The 13,770-nt window shown below is 43.7% G+C and overlaps 1 protein-coding gene across 5 annotated transcripts in view; it reads left to right on the top strand.

Annotated features, from left to right (window-relative positions):
- The window catches only part of DCLK1 (doublecortin like kinase 1), a 350,518-nt gene that overhangs the window by 238,469 nt on the left and 98,279 nt on the right, over positions 1 to 13,770 (top strand). The gene's annotated exons all lie outside the window — the stretch shown is intronic.

Raw genomic sequence — 13,770 nt, 5'->3', positions numbered from 1 at the left:
AGTGCAGGCTCAAAGATGATTTTGGTTGGAGAATTATCTTCTCAAGTCTTGACTTTACCTCCAGACAAAAAGCAATGACTCCCAAATCTCCTTTACTCATTAGGGAATCAGGTTTGGATGTCCTTTCTCAGAATGGGGCTCTGAAGATTTCTCTTAAAATGCAGGCACCCCTTCCTGGTGGACAATATCTGTTCCCAATCAGGCTTCATATCCACTTCACAGAACATCTAGATGAGGGTTGGTGACTTTCTGGAAACTTCCTTTGTATGTAAGATCCTCCTTCACCAAAAACCTGGTCCTTCTGCTTTAACTGACTGGGTAATAAGCTGGATAGGACAGGCTCACCTTGCACAGTGCCATTCTTAACTGTACCATAGATATTTTTCTTGAGCTATGTACCTTCCAGTAAAGCAGTTCTAAACCTCTCTAGTTATTAAAAACAAAACAAAACCCAAAATACTTATTAAAAATATAAGTTTCTAGACCCATTGCATCAAAACATCTGGGGAAGGGATTTGGGAAGTTGAATGTTTACCAATAACTCTGAAGTGATTGTTATCTTTAGAGAAGTCCAAAAATGCTACCATAAAATATTGCTCTCTCAATAAGGTATAGGGCTATGTCTGTTATTTAATCCTTCTTAGAGCTACTAATTCTTACTTATTACCATCTACAGCCCTGTTTCTTAAATTATTCCTCGAGTGTTAGAATCACAGTCAGCTAAAGTGTTTGCTCGATATCTAGATGCCTGGCGTATGGGATTGGAATCTCTGGGGACTTGGGCTCAGGAACCTGTTGTTTTTTCACATGCTCCCTCAGATCAGAGTCACTGATTAAGGCTGCCCCTGTATAGTGTTAGCTTTAATTTGAATACAGACCACCAGGAACATTGGTAAAATGTGTATTCTGATTCAGTACATCTGGGGTGGAGCTTAAGATTCTACAAACTCCCATGTAATGCGAAGGCTGCTGGTCCATGGATCACACGAGCACAAGGTACGAGAGAACTTTCCTGAATAAAATGGCCCAAACTATTGGACAGCATAGAGCCTGTGACCTTGTTTTAATGGGAGAAGTATAGACCCCATGGTTATCCAAACTGTACTAGTCCTAATCTCATTCAGGGGCATAAGACAATTCAGAATGAAACCTTATCCTTTGTGAATGACATACCTGGCTTTCTCAACTGTCATTACTGTGTGTTGCCCACCAGCTCCACATCTTCACCTTTCCCCGTGAGCCTCTTCCAGACCTCCTGGCCCTGAACCACTCAGACTGTGCTAGACCATAAATTCTTACATGTAAGAATTTATCTTTGTTTCTGTGTGGCTGAGATAAAGTCCGGCACAAAGGAGACTTACCCAAGGAGAGAACTATCAAATTTAATTTCAGTTGATACTTCTATGTTCTTTTTTTTCTTTTGGCTTCTTTTACTTCTTTTTCTTTTCTCTAGGAGTTCATACTCATTTCCTAGCTTTCAGTTCTTGAGTAATTTATCTGTTTCTTATTTCTTATCTATCTTTCAGATCCTTTCTATTTTGTAGCTAATGGAAACCAGGTGGTGATGAGTTGCTCATAAATGTGAACTCTTATTCTTCTCCCAAAGTCTGCTTTCAGCTAGGTCTCAGGATGTTAGTTTATTGTTTTTGAACATTTGAGTTGGGACCAGATCGAAAGTGGGACAGATATTTGTTGCTTTTTCAAGACTGATTTGTCTTGCTAATTCATTTCATTGTTAGTTTAATCTTTCTTTCCAAATGCCACATTTCACAATTAACTTCAAACTCTGAGCCTCTGGATTTCCTTCAGTAATTTTCTTATCTGTATACCAGAGAATAGCAAAAGCTTTCTGGTCGATGGACCCACACCATTGGGATCGCCAGGGGATTTTTTTAAAGCCCCGGGTCTCACTTCTACTGATTCCAGCTGAGTAGGTCAAGCAAAGGACAAGGATTTGTGAAGAGCTGGAAAATCTGTTTTTTATCCTGCAGGAAGACCATGGGCCTTGGTAAGCTCTCACTGTCTCTTGCCCTTTTGCACATGGTGCTACTGCATGTGTAGGACTCAGCAGCACACCCGCCAAAGATCGTGTAGGCTGAGATTGTCCTGTCTACCCACACCCCATCTGGTCCATCCTTGAGTTTTATGGACTCGATCTTCGCCTCACTCCCCACGTTATTCTCTTCTGTCCATTTCCATTACCTCCACCATGGTCCAAACCACCATCCTTTCTTGCCTAGATTAGACCCTCTGAAAACCTTCCTCTACACAGCAACCAGGCTGACCTTTTGGATTCATGAATTAGATGCCTTTGCCTAAAATACTTCTATAACCCCCCCATCTTACATCATGTATAACCCGAAACTCTCCCTTGGTTTTCCCAGTCCTGACTTGGTCTGTCCCCTGCCTCCCTTTCTTTCCTCTACTCTACACGTGGTTGGCTCTGTCTTGTGCTCAGAGCTGCAGTGTCCTCTCTTCCCAGACACCTTCTCTGACCACCAGTAGAGAGAAACCACTCACTCAGCCACTCACTGTCCCATCATCCTTTCCATTCTTGCCTTATAAAGTGCTTAGAAAACCAGAGCTTCTCTTTGGTTTTGCTTTTTAAGACCGGTTTCCTCTGCTAGAGGATAAATTCCATGAGCCGGGTACTCTATACCTCGACTGACTGCTCTGTCTTGACACCTAAACAGCAGGGATGTGGCAAATATTTTCATAATGAATGAATTTCCTTCATACTTCGAGCAGGAAGTATGAGCAGCGGTTAGCCAGGTGAGGTGGTGGGGAGCCAACTTGATTCTTGTGGCACCGATATTTAGGTTCTAATGCCCAAAGAGAGAAAGATATTTAGGGCATGTTAAGAAACTGAAAGAATGTGTCCAAAACAAAGAAGAGACAGAGGCTGAGGTAGACAGGAGTCTTACAGAGCATGCTAAGGATGTTCTCGAAAAGCAGCAAGGAGTCATGGAAAGGTTTTTGGCAGGAGAATAACAACAGATTTCCTGACAAAACTTCTCAGGAAAGGCTTGGCCTACAGTTGTGTCTGTCACACGTGATGTAGCAGATTGAATAATGGCCACCCAGAGATATCAGCTCGGAAACATTACCTTGTTTGGAAAAAGCATCTCTGCAGATATAATGAGGTTAAGGATCTGGAGATGAGGAGATTTCTTTGGATTATCCAGGTGAGCCTGAACCCAAACGTCCTCCCATGAGCCAGGCAAAAGGGGATAAAACAGGGGCACAGAGCAGATGTTCATGTGAAGATGGAAGCAGAGATGACAGCGATGTGGCCCCGAGTCAAGGAATGGCTGGAGCCACCAGAAACCGGAGAAAGCAAAAAAGAGATTCTTACCTGGAGCCTTTGGAGGGACCACGGCCCCGCAACGTCTTGATTTTGGTCTTCTGGTCTTTAACACCATGGGTAGCATCGGTCAATTTAAACTACCACATTTGCGGTACTCTGTTACAGCAGCCTTCGGAAATTAACACACGCACTTTGCAAAAAAAGAGAAATAGAAATAGAAATTCAGATGATGTGCACTGTCACGCATGGGAAGCCACCCCATCAGTGTAGGCCCAGAGTGTGAGACTGGAGATGCTTGTTCATCTGCTGTTTCTTCAGTCAGCCTTTTTCCCTTGTGGATGTTCCCATGACTCTAATGGATGAAGGTAAGCCTGTTTCATGCAACATGATGCTTGACTCAAGCCGGCTACTTCATTCTATACTGGGAAGGGAGAGCTGTGTGTGTTGTAGAAGCAAAGACCAACCGAGCAAGACCATGCTAAGGCTATTTTATCATGAGTTTGCTAGAGCAAAAGTGTCAGCCGCCATCATTTGCATTTTGGCAGAGACTGAAAGCAGGCAGAGGAGTGGGAGAGCTGTAGAAATGGCGAAAAGGGAAGGCTTCAGGTGTGGGCTGATTGTTGGCGTGGGGAAGCTGTGGGTGGGCTAGCTATGTGACTGGCTGGGGTGCATATTAGCTTTTTTGGTTCAGAGATGGAAACAGGGACAAAAATTAGGGGACACTGTCAATTATTAATGAAGTCTTGGCATTTTGGGGCCAATTGTTGTGGGAATACCTGGTTAACTTCTTGATCGTTACTGGGGAATGCCACCCGACTTGTGGCTAGTGTAACTTACAGCAGGCTGGCTTCCTGGCTGGGTAGTGTAGAGGAGGCTTTGTCTTCCTGGGCAGCTTGGGGCAAGTAGTGGGTCAGAGTGCTCTTTTTACATGGTCCAGCCATTGCCCATATGTATACCCAGTCACTCAGAGTTGTCAGATTTCAGCGAAGTCCAAGAAGGCATCCCTCTTGAGCCGGAGGACATGTATGCATCCGTCAACAGGAACACATTGGGAGAAGAGCCCTCAGCATCTATGATTGTTTAAACCTCCCACCAAAGGCACACGAGTCTCTCTTTTTCTTTCTTTCTTTCTTTCTTTCTTAAGATTTTATTTATTTATTTGAGAGAATGAGAGAGAGAGAAAGCATGGTGGGGGAGGGTCAGAGGGAGAAACAGACTCCCCACTGAACGGGGAGCCCGATATGGGACTCGATCCTGGGACTTAAGGATCATGACCTGAGCCAAAGGCAGCCCCTCATCCAACTGAGCTAGCTACACAGCCGCCCCGACATGGGTTTCTGATGAGAAGCTCCCAGCCAGCCAAGGGGAGCTTCTCAGTTTTAGTAACTGCTTTACCTTCAAAAAGATGAAGATTGTTGGTAAGGTTGCATGGGCTAATGAAGAGGCAGCAGATCTCGGGCAAACAGCTGAGCACTGTCATGGAAAAAAAGGCTGTCATCAGGGACAAGTTTTCATGCTGACGAGGTTGGGCTTTTATGGAGAAAGGAAGTTTACCAACTACACTTATATTTTAGACTTCCAGAAAGACAAGATCCTGACTTCATATCAGTGAAAGGATACATGATTGTGTTGTTTTGAGGCAGTCCTGCTTGGCTTAATGCATAGGGTTGCCTATTCCCAGTCTCCATAGGTAACAGCAGGTACCCGTTGCACTCAACTAAAATGGCCCGGGTAGCACTATTTGGGGATGGGTTTCAAAAGCCTCACTGTGAGGTCAAGTGGTCTCAGCAAGGGGAATGATGACTTGGAGAGCAGCTGAGTATGGGCAGTGCTCCCAGCCCTTCTCCAACACTGAGATTCGTACAACACAGAGTGGAAGGCTTCTTTCTCAACACTGTGCCTCCGCGACCTTGTCCATTCTCCAAACTCTGAAGTGAGAAACCCCCAGTGTTGCAAGGCCCCGGGTCTCCATGTTCTCAGAGGTGGGTAAAGCAGTGGATACTGACCCAGGTTTAGCAGACAATTGGAAAACCTTCCGTGCCACTTGGACCATCACCACCGCAGTGAATGCACGGGAGCCTGAAACTATCAGTTCGTGTTGGCCAGAGCTGTAGAAAGAATGTGCAAAGTGCATTGTTTCGGGGACCCAGGCACGGGATTAACGATAGCTTCACGAACACCCTCAAGGAAGACTTTAAGAATTGATTGAAGACCGTGGGAAACATGCCCTAATGAAGAGAGCCCACAGGGCTCTCAGCCAGGCACAGTATGCTCCTGGGGGATCTTTGGCAATGTGTGGAGACATCTTCGGTCATCGCAACTAGGGAGATGCTACTCGCCTCTAGTATGTAAAGACCGGGGAGCACTAAGCCATCCAGTTGACAGGAAGGACAAAGAGAAACACAAAATCAGTTTCAGGAAATGAAGACTTGGTGGAACAAGGCATAGTGCAGCTTTTCTTGCCTAGCGTCTGGAGGTCTCCCTCTTTTTTTCCTTCCCCCCCGTGGCTGAAACTCAGAGACTGCACGACAGGCTGGCTGGGACCATATGGATGAGAACACTCTTGGGGGACAGAAATGAGACAGCAGGAACCTGGGTAACCAGGCGAATCTCCCAGAGCAAAACTGCCCCCCACCTAGACCCCCATATAACTCTCAGTTGTTAATGTAGGGAAAATTAACTCTTACTGGACTATGAGGAAGAAGGAAAGTATTTGGAGAAGAGAATCCTTCTGAGTGGTGACTCGTGCAATGTTAGTGCAGAAAATCCCAGCGCCATCAAGCCCTCTGCAGAGGTTACATAAAGGAGTCTCAGCCGGCGAGTGCTTCCAGAGCTGGTTGGTGTTAGTCTCGCAGCGAGCAGCCCGGCTGTGGGAACACGTGTGCGCCATCTGGAGCGCTTAGCCGGGTGTTCTGGAAAGTTGTGGTGGGCCAGTCTAGGTGCTGGGTTTAGACACGCGTAGCTGTATTTTTAGAAGGTCCTTTAAAAATCTCAATTTCTGGGACTTGACTCTCCAGCTAAACAACTCCAACCAGTGCCTTCACTTTCAGCTCAGTCTGCTACATACTTTGTTTTTTAAAAAACTATGTTTTAGAGTGTTTCGGTCTTGACGGCTTTTGTTCCAGACAAGCTGCATATGGAGCGGCGGGAAGTAACACTGGTTCCAAACCCCACAGCCAGTAGGGATGGGAATTTCGCTGTAGTGCTGGGCTTGTCTCAGAATCCAGGTGGCACAGAAATGAGAGAACGGGCTTCCTTCCTTGCTGGGGAGATGCAGACTGACCCCGCAAGGAGCTTCCATCTGGGTATCCGATGAAGCTGCCGTGAAGTGTGAAAGTCACGTTTCTACAGAAGTAAACCTTAGTTTGTGGGACGGAACCAGGAGCCAGCGCTGTTCATTCAGTTCACCCGCACTGACAAGCAGGATGGTGAAGGCTTCAGGACCATGAGACAGACATGTGAGCCCCGCAGGCCCCAGGGGCTCCTGAGAAAGCTGGACAACCACTTCTAGAGATAGGAGAGGATATTCATGAATTGAGTGAGGAGAGTGAGTTGATTTGGTAAGCACTGGTAACCTTGGGATACTCAGAGGACTCCTTCCGACTCAGAGCATAGGAACATGTAAGGACAACTCGTAGAGGTACAGAGTCCCAAGTTTTCTCGGTCATTGAGCTTATGCCATTTTTATAAAAAGTCTCTAGAACCAAATGTGCTTCCTGACTCTCTTTTGCATATCACCAACGAGAGGAATGTTATTCCATTTGGAGGCTTTGTGCCTGTGCCAAGCTGAGAGGAAGCTTGTCTTTGTAATCAGGATGGGGAGGAGAGCACAAAGCGTCGACTGCTCATGATGGATTCTTCCAGATGAACTTGCTCATCTCCTAAACAGATCTGAACAACTGAATTTAGAGCAGGTAGCAGTTTGAGAGGCCTCTGCCTGACGGGGCTTTTATTCTGGCTGGTTTTGAAAAGAGAGTAGAGGAGTAGAAACCTAGCTTGTTTAAAGAATATTCCCTAGGTGGTGTGTAGCATGTCACCGAGGCTGGCTGGACACTTGGGAGCTTCCCCTTTGCTCTTCAAGATTCTCCAAAAGGCACAGGTGGGCCCATTTGAATGCATGAATGTCCTTACTGTGCGAGCTCAGGTGAGGTGTTGGTTCCTGTGGTGGCTTTCTGTCACCATTTCTCTTCTTTAGCACTTTCCACAACACTACAGCCTACCTACCAACTGTTTCCAAGTGGGGGGGAGAGTCTGCATAAGGTTCTCATGCCACTGGGAACATGGCCAAAGAATTTATTCCTTTTCTAGTCTCTTCCTTCTACATCTGCATCTGGGTTGTCTTTCTAAATCTGTCCATTACAGGAGGCTCATTTCTTAAATTGGGGTCCAGGGTGAAGGTGGGAAATGTTTTAACTTCTGTCTTACCTAATCTTGAGGACATCTGTAAGGCAAACATTAGTCTAGACCTTATGGAGAATGATGCTTTTCCCTCTCACTGAACTGTGACTATAGGGACTTTCCCAAACAGAGATTTAACTAAAACTTGCTTGCTTACTATGGTAGGTCCAGTCTCCAGAGACCCATTTAATGTGTTTGATCTGATGTTCTATACTCTGGGGAGGCTTCAACGTTTAGTAGCAAGAGAAATTCCTATCTCGAAGCTTCCTTCAAGTGACTTACCTACATTCCTTCAATATCATCTTTTTTAAAAAAAAGATTCATGTATTTATTTTGGAGAGAGCATGAGCAAGCATGAGGGGGAGAGGGAGAGAGGATCAAGCAGGCTCCCTGCTGAGCATAGAGCCTGACTCGGGGCTGGATCTCAGGACCCTGAGATCACAACCTGAGCAGAAACCAAGAGTCTGACACTTAACAGACTTCACCACCCAGGTGTCCCCAATATGGTCTTTCTTAAGGAGTATCTGTGCTGCCCATTATCTCCATTACTAAAGGAAATGCATCCCTCAGAATACAAGGACGCCAAAAATATCAGAATGAATTGGTTACTCCGCAAAACAAATGACCCCGCAAGAGAGGGAGAATGGAGGGTGCTGTTTTCTTCCTTGCCAGAGGCTATGAAAATGTCTTTTTTGAGAACAAATAAGAGTTTCTGTTTTACTGGCCATTTAGATCACATTATTCATGATGTTTCTAAGTTGTGGTTTTAAGCTGACAAAGATTTTGGCATTCTCTTTAAAATAATGAAGCATTTGTCCTTCTTCACTGCATTTTCCTCCATTATAAAACACGATTCCCATTTAAACTAATTAAAATCTAAACTTTAATGGGAAAGATGGTTGGAGTCTTTTGTATTTTTTTTTCCCTAATTTATGGCTTGGAGCTACAATTTTCTTCAATTGGCTTTATTTTGACCCTAGGGAAAAAAAGCAGTTGCTGTCATTGTTTTGTTTCTGTTTTCTGTTATAGTCAACCCTAACCTTTCAGAATTATTCTAATTCTTTATATGACTTATGAAGCTTTATGCTTATTCTGAAGACAAGAGGTATGAGATTTGTAATATTCATAATGATCTTTCAGACTCGATGACCAACGCCCCCCCCAACCTACTACTTCACTGTAAGTCCACTTCCAAAAGAGAGTTCATTGTTTTATTTTGTTTTCTTTTAAGATTTTATTCATTTATTTGACAGAGAGAGTGAGAGAGAGTACAAGTAGGCAGAGCAGAAGAGTGAGAGAAGAGAGAAGCAGGCTTCTGACTGAGCAGGGAGCCCAGTGCGGGGCTCCATCCCAGGACCCTGGGATCATGACCTGAGCCAAAGGCAGATGCTTAACCCACTGAGCCACCCAGGCACCCCTTGTTTTGTTTTCTGATGCAATAGGCATCCTGATAGAGTTGTACCTTTAGTATCTTCAGCTTTTAATTGAAATGGGAACTGGTTGTTTCCCAAGCTTCCCATTTCCCTCCGTCACTCACTCAGTCTATCTGCCCCAACCCTGGGCACTGATAGAAATTTGTCAGCCCTTATGCACAGTGGGCCAGCTTGCTTAAGCGACGTCCGATCCTGGGGTTCTGAGGAAGCCCCCACTCTGAGACCAGGGTTTGGTCTCAACACCCAGTTGGGTCCAACACCCAGTTCCGCCCTCTGTCGAGTGAGATGTTGGAGAGGTCAGTAAATAATAAGAGTTCACACAAGTGGTTAACAGGATTGGTAGTAACTTGGGCCAATATTTATGGAGGAACTTTACATGATTTTTCCTGTGCCAGGACTAGTTAGTACCAAATGGAGTAGGAGACAGCGGCCGGGGGTGGGGGGTGCAGACTAATAAATGATGACTTTGGATAGATTAATAATATGGTGAGAACTAAGTTCAAGAGACACAAGAGGAGCTCTAGAAGCGTGGCGTGAGCCCACGAGTTCTTTTCAGTGCTTTGAAAATCAAACAAAACGCCTACACTGGCTCTGAGAAGGCTGAGCCGCCCGACTATAAAATGCCTGGTTTCTTTGCGGTAGCTGGAAAATGTCAACTGAGTGTGGTAAGACTGGTTCCACGATACCCATCCCGAGCCCTGGTTGGTAGTTGGAACCCTAACTAGCAATTCTGGCACCTGTGGCCAACAGCGTGCGACAACCCCTAAAATCAACTTTTTAATTCATGTTGCAGCTCACAGATGGGTGTTATTACCAATGTGCACCATCTGGTGGCTTTCTATTTTAACTTTTCATTCTTGCCCACTAGACACAAAGCTTTTTGAGTTATTATTTTAAATGTGGTGACCTCTAAACATTCATGACTTGGGACAGAAAGTCCTGGTCATCCTGCCCTCATTATGGTCCTGATTTTGAGTTCAAATGCACAATGTATTATTACTTAACAACAGTTGGTTTCCTAACCAATGTTTTTTAAGCATGAGATCCATGAAATAAAAATTAACAAACGAGAGCCTTCAGTTGCAAAAATGATTTTGTTAAAAATGGGTGTTGGCTAAAAGACTCTAGGCTGCACTGCCAGGTGGCAAGTTTTTTGAGTCCCCAAACTTTATGTGTTCTTCATTATGTCTGCCATGCTCAGCACTTAGCACATGTTGGACACCTGAAGCCTGCCAATGGACCAGCAACATCACAGCCATCCGATTTGGTTGCTAATATGTTTCCAAAAGGCCAGGACAGTATCCAAGGCTAGGACAAACTCCAGGATTCATTGTCACTTGTGTGGCTGGAGCCTTGAGCTAGTTGGGTGTCACCTTCACATGTTCCAAAGATCTGTTTTCTGAATTAAAACCCCTGTAGACACACCCATAGACACCATCACTCCATGAGAACACTTTTTGCGACTCTGGTCATATCTTCATTGTTACTCTGTTATATATCTTGCTTACTTCTGTCTTTTAATTTTTGCTGATATGGCCATATGGATAGAGTTCTCTCTCTTTCTCTTTTTTAAGAAATAGAATATATCAGGACCATCTGGCCAGGCTAAAGCAGCCAACAATGGCCCAAGTAACTATCAGGGAAGCCTGGGCACAGTAATGCCCTGACTCATTTCCTCTCTGCTTTTGACTGTGAAGCCACAACTACTAATACCTCAAGTGCAAGGAATTTCTTTCCTCTTCTTTTTCCATCTGAAATCCTTTCTCTTCTTTATGCCCTCCCCACCCCCCACACCAGTTCAATACATTAGGCTCTCCAGGAGACACTCTCCATTATCTCCTATTTGCAGGCTTGCAACACTTATATTTTATATATACTTACATGCCTTCTTTACTAGACAATATGAACAACTTTGTTGGTTTGGGAAAAAGAGGAAGCCATTCAGAAGTGTATGAAGTTAAAAAAAAAAAAAACATGTTATAAGCTTAGAAAATTAGATGTTGCATGAGAAGGGAAGAAAATTTCAAAGCCAAACTATGGAAAGAACCAAGATGCCCTTCAATGGATGAATGGATAAGGAAGATGTGGTCCATATACACTATGGAGTATTATGCCTCCATCAGAGAGGATGAATACCCAACTTTTGTAGCAACATGGACGGGACTGGAAGAGATTATGCTGAGTGAAATAAGTCAAGCAGAGAGAGTCAATTATCATATGGTTTCACTTATTTGTGGAGCATAACAAATAGCATGGAGGACAAGGGGCGTTAGAGAGGAGTAGGGAATTTGGGTAAATTGGAAGGGGAGGTGAACCATGAGAGACTATGGACTCTGAAAAACAGTCTGAGGGGTTTGAAGTGGCAGGGGTGTGGGAGGTTGGGGTACCAGGTGGTGGGTATTATAGAGGGCACGGCTTGCATGGAGCACTGGGTGTGGTGAAAAAATAATGAATACTGTTTTTCTGAAAATAAATAAATTGGAAAAAAAAAAGTCAAACATCAAAATTAGATCTGGAAGTATTATGATTTCTTTGTTATTGAAACATAAAATGATTAAAAAATGCATAAGGGGAAAGCTAATCAATTAGACTTCAATTTTAAACTACTATATTTAAAAAGAATACCACACAGGGTGCCTGGGTGGCTCAGTGGGTTAAAGCCTCTGCCTTCGGCTCAGTTCTTGATCCCAGGGTCCTGGGATCGAGCCCCAAGTCGGGCTCTCTGCTTAGCGGGGAGCCTGCTTCCCTTCCTCTTTCTCTGCCTACTTGTGATCTCTCTCTTTCTCTCTGTCAAATGAATAAATAAAATCTTAAAAAAAAAAATAAAAAGAATACCACATTTAAAGCTAACATGGTTCAACAACTACTTACACAGATAAATATTTATGACATGATAGACAAAGGGGAAGAACTTTAATAGAGAGTGCGTTCTTACAGACCAATAAGAAAAAGAACATCCCAAATGCAAATGGCCAAAAAGACATGAGCAAATAATACCAAAGGATACAAATGGTTAACAAGCATATGGGGGAAAATATACAACTTTACTGGTAATCAAACCAATTCAGATTTAAGGCAACAAAGTCCAATATTTGTGTAGAAATTAAAGATTTTTTGAGACGACAGAACGTAAACTGCGTGAGGGGGTTAGGCTAATGACGACTTTCATACTCCGAGGAAGTATGGTTTGAGTCAGCCTGTCTAGCGGGCAGTTGGTCAAAGCTTTTCAAAAGTGCTTCCCCTTGGGGCGCCTGGGTGGCTCAGTGGGTTAAGCCGCTGCCTTTGGCTCAGGTCATGATCTCAGGGTCCTGGGATTGAGTCCCGCATCGGGCTCTCTGCTCAGCGGGGTGCCTGCTTCCTCCTCTATCTCTGCCTGCCTCTCTGCCTACTTGTGATCTCTGTCAAATGAATAAATAAAATCTTTAAAAAAAAAAAAAAGTGCTTCCCCTTTAGACTCACAATCCCGCTTCCTTCAGCAGAGTTTGTTAAGCATCCAAAATGTGCCCCCTGGTTTCCAGTAACTAGAAACTAAATTTCAAGTGCTAGGGGCTAAATCTGTCCTAAAGAAATAATCAGGTACCTGCATGCTCATTTAGAAGGGTGTTATTCATGGAATTATTTATGATGGTGAAATACTGAACCCAAGTTTGATACCAAGCGGTAGGAATTTGGTTAAGCAAATTATGGTAAATCCATGTAGTAAAACGTTCCCTTGAAGACAGGGTGAAAATGCTCACAATATATCATGGTATGAAAAGGTTAGTAGCAGATCAACATATACAGACTAATCCCGAAGTTGTTTAAATAGAAACTGAGTAGAAAAAAATTCTAGAAAACTTTAGTCTGTATACCACCCTCCAAAAAAAAAAAAAAAAGTATCACCGGAAAGGGCTTTTTTAATATCCTCTATACTTTTCTACCCACAGTGAACACTGATTATCAGTACAAGCATAAAAATATTTTTTAGTTACTAAAAGTGGTTTCTTCAGAATAAGATGGGTAGATTTACACAACATTGTGATTGGTCAGTGCAGCTCACTTGGAAGGAAATAAAAAACTCTCTGCTATTTAAGATGTTTAGTGTTAAATTTCAAGAACACAAACACCGAAGATTTAAATCCAATAAAAGTAAAGTTGTTTTACATCCTCAGGCCAAGAACCGTCCTATAAGCACAGTTGTGAGACGGCGCACACTCCCACGGTGTCCTTGTAGCTGGGTGAAGTCATCGCTTCACCGAGTTTACCGCTTTTGAGTGAATGCTGTCATTTCTCACATAGGGTTAAAAAAAAAATCCATTGCTACCACTGCACGGATTCCCAAGAGCAGTACGTTGGGACCTGATGGGTGGAAGCCTCCATCAGCATATCTTGGTTTATGAGATTGACCTTTCGTCTAACATTTTTCTTGGAAGAAAAAACGATCTATCCTGAAAGAAACACATGTACCCAAATAACGCAGGAGGTGGGTGGAGAGAAACCAACAAATGCACCCTTCTACCAAGCTATTACCCCTAATCTCTCCAAAATATCATTGTAAACAAGGTAAACTAGAAGGCTTAGAATATTATTTACTTCAATGTCTAAAATGCCCACTGTGCCCTTTTCTCATTGTTTTCTTGGTTCTTTTGTTCT

The sequence above is a fragment of the Neovison vison genome, chromosome 5, assembly GCF_020171115.1.
Source record: "Neovison vison isolate M4711 chromosome 5, ASM_NN_V1, whole genome shotgun sequence".
Classification (NCBI taxonomy): Eukaryota; Metazoa; Chordata; class Mammalia; order Carnivora; family Mustelidae; genus Neogale; species Neogale vison.
This window is presented reverse-complemented; position numbering and strand designations above follow the sequence as displayed.